We start from the raw sequence: 10,549 nt of genomic DNA, 5'->3' as shown, positions 1-10,549 counted from the left end.
TAAAGTATATTTCCTTTTAACGCTTTCTACATAATGTATGATCTTTATTTTTTTTATCATTTTATATATTTTTAAAATTATTATACTTCGTTTGTTATTTTTATTGTATTTTTGGGTAAATTATGTAAATCGGGAATGGAATTTTTTTTCCATTGATAGTTTCAATTATATGTAAAATAATTATTATACTCACATTCCTATCTATTAATATTATGGACATTGCAAATAGCACTATAAAAATTCTTCAATTGATGTATGCTTGTATCTTATGATAATAAACATTCTACATATTTGAATCGAACATCTCGGAAATGTTTGTGTTATTTTCAATGTTTACATTTTATTATATAATTTAAGGTCAACCAATGCTTGTATACTTTGAATATGAAATGAAAGCTTACATTGAACGACTATTTTTTTGACATTGTCGCAAAACTGGGCTGGATGACGGTGGTAAATTTATAGGGCTGCAACTTCCAAATGAAAGTTTTATAAATTACCACTGGTATTCTTCTGTCTTGCTGTCTATATTCTATTAGATAGATAAAAGTCGAGAGCGGATTCGGAATGCGTTGGGCCGGATTCCCAAATGAACTATACGCAACTTATTAAATAATATGAAGTTGTAGTAATGGTAAGTAACATTTTTTAAGGGACATTAGATAGCCCAATCACAATTTAACTATTAACATATAGAATAAATTTAAAATGGATATTCAATAATATTTTGGTGATTAATATATGAAACCGGTCAAATTTGATTTCAGGCCAAACTAGTTTGTCGTAGGCCAAACGGATTTATCCTACGCGTGTCAGGATATACTAGTTTAACCAAGACAATCAAGTTTGGCCTAAATACTTTAGGCTTAACTAGTTTGACCTAGGTGAAACTGATTTAGAATTATTATTCAAGTATATTAATGGGTAAAATAAAACTAAAAGGCAATCAATTATATGAACAATATTTATTCAAACATCTACTTAATTATAAAAACAGTATTGATTAGAAGTGACACAATACTTTTACAAAACTATAAAATAAAAATATGCTAATCAGTACTTATCAGTTTGTATATTTTTATTAAACCATACACTTTTAAAAATACTTAACTTTCAAAAATATCTTCAAAAATTCAAACGAAATATTAAAAAATAATTTTTATAGTCAAACTAAAAATAAAAATGAACTTATTTGTGCTTCTTAGTGTAACATATAAAATATTTTATCTTTTATTTATTTTTACAGGGTGTATTGTTGTGGCATTTCGAATTACACAAAATCATTTTTTTTTACACTGGCACCTATTTGTAGTACAATTTTTGGTACAGGTGCACCTCATTAAACCTTGTCCTGTCCTAACTAAATGTTCGGTAGCTGCAGTCCTTAGAAAGATTTGGACATCTTGATTAACATCACTTTCTTGTAGAAATTTTTGAGTACAAAGGTCGAATTCAGTTCTGTAATAAACAAATATTTTATTTTGACCAAATTACATAACATATTTATGCTTGTTAGACCAAACAAAACGGCGTTTAACATTGGGCTTCTTTTTTCGAAGATCTTTATCAGGCCTTCATTATAAGTAAATATTATACTAAAACCTATCTAAGAATATTCATAAAACTTGAAAATATCTTCCAAATACAAAAACAATAATCATCGAAATCAGTTCAGATTTGACAGTGCAATAGAGTAACATGGTGATTAAAAAAGAATTTGTTTTTTTTTTTTTGAAGTAATTTGGGAAAAAATAAACAATAAATTGCGTAAGTAACCTGCAATAGTGTCTGCAAATTCCCATGCTTAGTTCTAATTTTGTACAGGAATAAATCAGTTCGGCCAACGAATAAATCAGTTCCACCTAGGTCAAACTAATTAAGTCTAAAGTATTTAGGCCAAACTAGATTGTCCTGGGTTGAACTAGTATATCCTGACACGCGTAGGATAAACCCGTTTGGCCTAGAACAAACTAGTTTGGCCTGAAATCGGGTTTGGCCGGTAACATATATTAATAATAAATTAAAGGTTCCTTCAGATCATGCGATCGCCATTAATTAATTGAAAATTTTATCGATAGTTTGCAAAGAAACTAAATAATCACGATTATAAATATTCAGTATGGCGACCATTGTTTTCAACAATGCTCTCTATTCGATAAACAACATTTCCCATCTCTGAACGACAACGAATGCTGTCTTTTTATCTGGCACAAGTGAACATCTTTCAACATAGACTACTCATATTAGAAATCCTATAACAAACTTTCCAATGTAGAGAACATTGTTGAACAATGGAAGACGTACAGTACTGAAAATTCATAAATGTGATTTGCGTTACTCCAGCGCCACCAATCGTGAGAATTTTTTTAAAAATATTTTTATTTAATGAATGGCGATCGCATTATAAGTACAGTAGAGCATCGATTATCCGACCCTCGATTAACCGACTTATCGGTTAACCGACCGCATTCTAGTCGGCAAATTCAAATGTCCGCTAGTGGTGTGGCGCTACGATATTTGGTTATGTCTGGGCTACTTTAATATTATTTTTGTTAAATTTTTGCATGTTTTAGCTGGCAGCACTGGCTCGACCATGAAAGGGAGGCTAGTATTTAAACCAGGCCTATTACACTATACTAATAATGTATTTTTTTATACTTTTCGGTTATCCGACTTTTCAGTTATCCGACCAACCCCAGTCCCTAATTGAGTCGGATAATCGATGCTCTACTGTACTACCTGTTGTCCAAATGATAGTTTATTTCGAGCAGTATAACAGGCTGCCGAGACCTCTGAGATCGGAAAGTTATTTTTTAACAAATCTATATTTTTTGTACTTTATACCAGAAATTAAATCAAATACAGTAAGAATGAATTATCATAAGCTAAACTTGCAAAAGTTGGTAGTATATTCGATGGTATGTCATATTATGAAAAGGAAGTTTTATTTGAAAATAAATGTGATGTCAAAAAATGCTGACAGCGAATTTATATTGCAAGAAAAGATCTGGTTCTGTAGTTAATAACATAAAAGCCCGTTAAGAATAACTAAGTGGTATTGAACTTAATTTTGATGATAAAAGAATAAATGATAATGAAGACTCTTCCTGCTAGTTATAATAAAATATACAGACATAAAAGACGCTCTACTATATTATGGCGTTAGAAATTACGGGCATCTTCAATTGATATATTCAAAAGAAAAACGCTAGAAAATGTCATGTGTCCCAAAAAGAAGAGGAAAATCACAAAGTAATTTGTAATATCTACAAATCCTTCTTATGTGAAGCCTGTCGAAGAAAACCTACAATGACAATACGCGTTGAATATGCTGTTGTGTATAGATCTAATTATCGCCGATATATTCAATTTATTACACAAAATGATGAACATTTTGTTCTATTTAAATTAGTTATTTTTATGAAGCAGCGTTTATGGTCAGCGCTTTTGGGCGTATTGTAATTAATGATATATATAATTTAGCCAGGTAAGATTATTGGTATTATTCGTCATGTCTAAAAGGAAGACCTATTCACCATTAAGTGAGTCTTTTTTTTTTTTTTTAAATGCAGAAAAGGCCTCTTTCCGCTCAAAGAGCACTAAGAGGCCCAGGGAAGCCTAGGCAAAGTTGGCACATGAGAATAACATGATGGCACAAAGAAGGGACAGCGGGTGAAGCGACATACCCTATTCCAATATTAGAGTTGGAACAGAGCATACGACACCCACATAAACACATACAAAAACTAGAAACAAATACATACATCTAAATAAAACAACTATGCAAAAACATATAATACCAAGATAGACCCTGTAGAAGCACTAAATAGCCCAGCCAGGAACAGTGACAGTAAGCCGCAGCCAGCAGAAAGAGTTTTATTGGGAACCGTAATGACTAGCACACTGAATAAAGCAATCCTTTAGTAAGTTAAAACCCTCAGTGTCCTCTACTAAAGCGTGGAGAGGAGCCGGCCAGACCTGCAACCGGTCATAAAGGAAGGTGATCAATTTTCTTCGACAGATATCAAAAAGGCTACAGTCATACAAGATATGCTCAATAGTGTCCGGAACCTGGCAACCACAGTTACAATTTGGGTTATTTATGACCTTGAATCTGTAAAGATAGCTATTTAGTTTACCATGCTGCGTTAATAAAGTCGTAGTGAAATGGTCATGATGTTCCCAATTAATTTTAATCCTGTGACTGACAGTAGGAAAGAAGCTATGCGTAACGGCACCATTTGTGTCTGCTTGCCATCTGGAGTCCCACAGCTGAATTGAACTCTGCCGTAGAATATGCTTAGCATGCCCTAAAGGAAGAATAGAATAGTCTATATTACTATTTAAATGTGCACTAGTAGCCAGGAGGTCAGCCAAGGCATTCCCAGGGCAAGCAGAGTGTGCCTTAATCCAAGAGGCCTTAGTGTTGTACAAGGCGACGCACTTTTTGAATAAGTTGTAGATGTCTAAACTAAGCTTGGTGGATATCTTAGGCTTTTTTAAACAAGCCAATGCAGTCTGCGAATCAATGCAAAGTAACACCTGGTTCAGCTTGTTTTTAATTATGTAATTTAAAGCATGCCAGACAGCTAAAATTTCAGCCTGAACAATGGAACAATCCTGATGTAACTTAAAGTCTAAACAATGCAAAACTTGCATGCCTGACAGGAAAGCCACAGCTGCCCCCGTGCCGCACTCGGACTTCGACCCATCAGTGAATATCTTAAGCGGATGGTGGTCAGCATAATCGATCAATGCACCTTCATGTGAATATGCAGGGTGAGGAAGCTGCTCCACCCATTAAGTGAGTCAGATAGTAGATCTAAGATCTATTACTGGGACTCATTGGATGAGACAAGGATTTCACAGTTACTTCAAGGAAAACTGGATATTAACGATGGGATTTCATTATTAACTAAATTTAAAGCAGAATACTAGATTGGAAGGAATGAATGTTAAAATTGACTTGGGTGGAAAATTTGGATAAAGCGATTGTTAATTTAGAAACTAGACTTTGAGGATTTAGAAAACGAATTTGCATGCAATACGGTTAAGGTCTCGTCAGTTGAAGGAATAAACCTATAGAATGAACTGGTTGTGTTTAGATTAAGCCAGGAGCGGTTTGAGTGTTTTTTACAGCGCAACAATTTAATAATCTCTGGACCACCTGAGACTGAAAATGATAACTTGGAGGTTAGAGATTTAGTGTCGGAGTTTTTTCGAAATAAATTTAGTGTTGATCATATCAGTTTAGAGCGATATCACAGATTGGGTAAACAACGGAATGGTAGACTTGGGATCATTTATTGTTGTTTTTTCGACTATAGCGTTAAATATAAGATTAAAAGAGCGGCTTTTAAATTACAAGAATCCAGAATATTTATAATGGATGATTTTCCTCCCCTAACTAGAAATATAAGGAAAATAATTAATAATTTCGCTAGAGAAAAAAAATGACGGGAAATTCAATTAATTATTTAAATAATAGGAATGCAGTGAAAGTTGATAACAAAATTTATAATTATAATATAGTTTTTAAAAAAATGGAAGTGCAAATTTCAACTTGATTGAGAGTAGGTACAGTACAGTACATCGGTAGTTTCATGTAATTGTAAAGGTATTGTGAATAAATCTAATTAATTTTGAAATTTTTTGTGTAGTTTTGATATAATTTTTTTAATGGAGACGTGGTGGGACGGTAGAACTGCAATTTACTGTATTAAAAAATAAGTATACTCAGAGAGTTTTAATTCGAACAGAAAAATTGTCAATAAATTATGAAATATTTGTATTAACTGTTTTTAAAAATGAAGTACTTTGCTGCAAGTTTTGAAATTCTGTCCTATTTCAATATTCTAAGACGATGTCATATCTATCTACTATTTTTTCTCTTTTTTTTACAATAACAATTGAAAAAAATAATAAAAGTTTATAAATTGTTCAATAGGATCAAAAATTAAATTAATTTTAAAATATATAAAATACGAAAGAAACTAACAGCCTGTGTCCGGCTTTAGTGATCAACAAAAACATTCAAATAACACTTTTGTGGGAATTCCGGGAGGTCTGAAGCAGTCGGGCCTTTTTTTTCTCGGTTTACAGATCGGTAAAATCTGCCCCACTGTCAAGGATGGCTTGTCCAGTCTGGAACTAATTGTTTGTCAGGTCGAGGAGAGAGAGGGATCGTTGATAAGACAGAGGCGAGATTCGAATAAATGACACCAGTTGAATCAACAAACAGAATTTATTACGAAACAATAAAGAACAGTACACCGAATAACATGGACAGAGAGATTACGTAATAACATAGAAAAGTTCGAACCCGAGAGAGAGTTTACAAATAAGTGGTCGTCATACCTCAACAGGTGAACAGTCGGATGACAGAGTCAATACAATATCCGCAGTGGCGTAGCGGCTTCCAGCGTAGAATTTTCGGCGTTCCGGCTTCGAGTCCTACTAGAGGTGGGAGCTACGAATGACGACCCCTCTGTCCGTGCTCCCCTCCTTTTTATTTCGTCCCCTCGTTAATTTTCTCGCCAATAAGCGAATTTTGTCCTTAGTTCCGAGTGTGACTCAGTTTCGAGTTTCGAGGGGAGGGGGAGGTACAGTCATTCCCTTAAGACAGGTCGGTTTTTGGTTTGGAATTTGGTTATTGATGTCAAGATAATGACTAATTTAAATCTGTAATTTGCCGGTCAATTCGAACTCTCACATCACTGCAGGCTTTCTAAAATCGTAGTTGTCCTAAAAGGGCAAGTTCGATTTTTTTTTTCTTTGTTTTTTGGGAGAGATTTTCTCTCTTTAAGTATTTGCAGAAGGCGGTGGGAATTTATTTAAATATCGTAGTGTTAGCGGTTGGGTATTCTATGATACAAAAGTTATTTATTTGTTCTAGTTTCTAGTTTAGTACGGCGTAAAAATAGGATTTCCGGGGTTCGGAAGTCGGTCGTTCGAAAGTGGATGTCCGGTGACGTCAGTAAGTACTTGATTGGTTGACCCCGTTAAGGGTGAGGTCGAGAGTGCAGTTCAAAGTTCGAATTGATGGTTGTAAGTGGGTAGGTTAACGGTTCTTTGTTTTAGTGCGTATTGTCTTGATCGATGAGGTACTATTTCGGAATTAAGGATGTAGGCGATTATTTCTTACTGTGAGATTATCCGCAGGTGAGTGAATAATAGTTTCCCTTTTTCATGTCTTGATAAATTTCGGAGTCGGCAAGTGAAGAATCAACGTAGCTGAAGGCTTGTAGATTTCGGGTGAGGCTTCTTCAGCGGCCATTCTTCGGAGGCTGTTCTTATAAGTACAAAAGTAATATTAAATTAGAGTATAGAGATTAAAGTTTTGTCCCTCGGGTATGTTGGAGGTATGGATGGGTTTACAAGTTATTTACCGTACTCTCTCTCGGGATTATCATTAATAATTAAAATAATTACGTAAAATAAAAGGATTAAAATGTTAGCATTAAGCAATAACCTATTTCTGCCAATTGGAAACGTATAATATAATAATAAAATAGGGGTTAGTATAAAATTTGCAATTTCGTAGGAGTATAGGAATATATAAAATGTGCATCGCAGTGAGCGATCTTCTAGCTGGATGTCTGTATTTCCAGGTATTTTTAGTAGGTCAGACTCATGCGATGTTATGAGATGTTTCTGTAGTACTTGTATTTCCGTTTGATTGATAATGTGCTCGATAGGTGGAACGATCAATTGTTGTTCCATGGTTAGGTGTATTGTAGATTGTCTTTGGAAATGTGGTGTGAGGATGATTCCAGGCAAATAGCCAGTACATGCCTTTGGGAGTTCAACTACTCCAGTACCGTTTTATTTACGCGTGGTCGATAAAAGGTGACTTCTGATGTCGTGTCGGGCATTTGATCGTTAGGATAAGTGATTTTGGAATGGAATAAATCTATATGCCCTGTCTCTGAAAAGAAAGGAACTGGTCGAAGTTCTTAAAGATCGGCATGTATTTGGATTAAAGCTTCCCAATAATCTAATGATTCGGAGACGAATTGTATTTGTTGATTGAGATGTTCAAACGTAAAATCATTAACTAAAGTCCAATGACTGTAGGTCATGAGGAAACTTATTCGGTGCAAGAAAATTACTCTTTTCGTGAAGGTCATTGGTTTTTAATGTAGCACAGCCAAAGCATAGGTAGAGGATGCTGATTCGTAGATAGATCATGTCGATCATTTCGTTTAAAAAGTTCTCTCTCTAGCGGAGAGTATGGACTTTTGTTCTTGGTCTGTTTCCGATTCGGAGACTTCGCTTTCTAGCTCAAGTTCATCGCGGTCGTCGTCTGGTAGTGAAGGGAGTATGGAAGCTAAAATGGCTTCATCCCAAGGGTCGGCCGTTATTGTATCTTGTCCCAACGATATAGATTGGTCAACGGTTTTGCCAGTTTCAGGATGACCTTCCTTTTGGGTGATTGTTGGTCTGGTTTGGTTGGTGAAAATATTTGAGGTTCGTTTCAATTGTATGTTCTCGACCTTGAATTTGTTTGGAAGCGAGTCGCGGATAGGTCGAAGATTAGTGGTTTCGGTGGAAGGTCTCTTTTGATTAGTCGACCCTTTCTGGAGGCTTCCTGGGTTTCTTGGTTGGTCGTTTCGTCTCAGTTTTTCCTTATGCCTGCAAGATCGTGTGATCCTTGAGGGTATTCCCTCGCTTCGCGCCCTTTGCAAGTCTGGTCCAGGGCTTTGGCGCATGAGTCGAATCATATTTATCTCGGGCGCACGAGTCAAATCACTTTCTTTTTTATATTTACTTCTCTTTCGTCCTTTCCCCTGTTTCTTGCCGGGTTTGGAAGGTGAACAGAAGTGAATGGATTTCCCATTTGGTAGCGTGATTCGTTCCTTTGCATAATCAAGAATGAGGCCTTCCTCTTCTATCAAGTCTCGCCCGATTATTCCTTCACATGGAAAGGTAACTGCAGATCGGACGATTCTACAAGCCTTGGGGAATTTGTGTCCCCGTAATTTAAAGGTGGGAACCGCCTTGTTTATGGTGGGGACGGATTGTCCTCTCGAACCGGCTATCTTCCCTTTGGTCCCAAATTTAACAGGTGCTTTACTTTTTATCTTATGTGCTACCTCGTTCGATATTAGCGTTTCACCGACTTCCAGATCAACAGCAACCTTGACTGGAATGTTGTTAATGTAACATAGAATCACTGGCTTACCTTCTTTCGGTATATACGTTCGTCCTATTCTGCCTTTCCACCTTGTCTCGTTCTCATCTCCCAATGAATCTGATTGAGGAGGAGGAGGAGAAGTTCTACTAGAATTTCCTGTAGGTCCCTTTTGAAATCGTTGACTCCTGACACTCCTCAATTGGCCTCTCCAGCGATTTTGATCCTCTGCTGGAGACAGAGATCTGAGTCGTACCCCATTTGTATCATTTCCTACGTCGCGATTATGATTATATCGGTTCCGAATGTGATCAGGTCGATCGAATCGGCGACTAAGAGTGTTCGAACAATATTCGCCTTGCTGGAAGGGCGGATTATTATACGTATTATTAGCATAGTTTCCTCGATTGTTTCGTCGATTTCTAGAGCCGTTTTGTGGTACATTTTGGAGTAAATCGTCCATCTTAGCCTTTAGGTCCTCTAGGGCCGATGTTAACTGGGCAATATCTTTAAATGAAGGGGATTTGGGTTCCCGTTGATCTTCTCTAACTGTTCGCAACATTCCCCTGGGATGGGCAGTGAGATTTTCGATTGTCTCCTCACTAATCGCGGCTTTGAGAGCATCATCGAAAGTTTCCGCTTCTCTGCTCATCACACGTCTGCCGGATCCTGATATCTATCCCATTTAAAAATTGCGCCTTTAAGCGTTCGTCCAGCTCCTTTCTCTGAACGCGCTGGATGATAGCAGTTTCGGTGGCATCCGCGCCGGGTTCTGGCGTGATCTCAATTTCCATGGCAAGTGCCTGCAGCCGGGCAGCGTATGTTTGTACATCCTCATCCCTCCTTTGCACGCACGTGTAAAATTTATTTAAACGAAAGGAAAAAGGTTCACGTTCAAAACGCGCTATCATTATTCGTTTAAATTCGTCGAAATCATCTACCTCTTTGATCCGACGATCTTTCCTAACAAATTCCCGCGCTATTCCGGAAAGCTTAAGTTTCGCTACGGCCAACATTTGGGCCTTTGACCAGGCGGCTACTCTCGTTACATCCGCGAGCGAATCGAAAAAGTCCGTAACTCTCGTGCCTCCCGTTTCACCGGAGAATACGGGCAGTAAAGGAATTATTCCGCCCAGACCTCCTAGGGTAAGAGGGTTTGGAGCCGGATTTGGACCCGGATGTGGGTTCGCTGGTTGGGGACCGTCCGTCATTATGTCTACTCCGTACTTAAATCTAGGTTCGCGATGACGTCTATCGGGTCCCTGTATCTACTAATCCGAATTATGAAAATCTTAATTCGACCAAACTTGGCACCTTATTCGAATATGGCCTATTTCGTCTTATCAATCGTTCGAGAAGTTCGAAAACGAAACCCCACTCCTGAAAAACCAATTCGTGGGAACCCCGGGAGGTCTG

The sequence above is a fragment of the Centruroides vittatus genome, unplaced genomic scaffold, assembly GCF_030686945.1.
Source record: "Centruroides vittatus isolate TY-2023 unplaced genomic scaffold, ASM3068694v2 scaffold_2931, whole genome shotgun sequence".
Classification (NCBI taxonomy): domain Eukaryota; kingdom Metazoa; phylum Arthropoda; class Arachnida; order Scorpiones; family Buthidae; genus Centruroides; species Centruroides vittatus.
The sequence above is the reverse complement of the archived record's forward strand: the minus strand, read 5'-3'. Positions refer to the sequence as shown.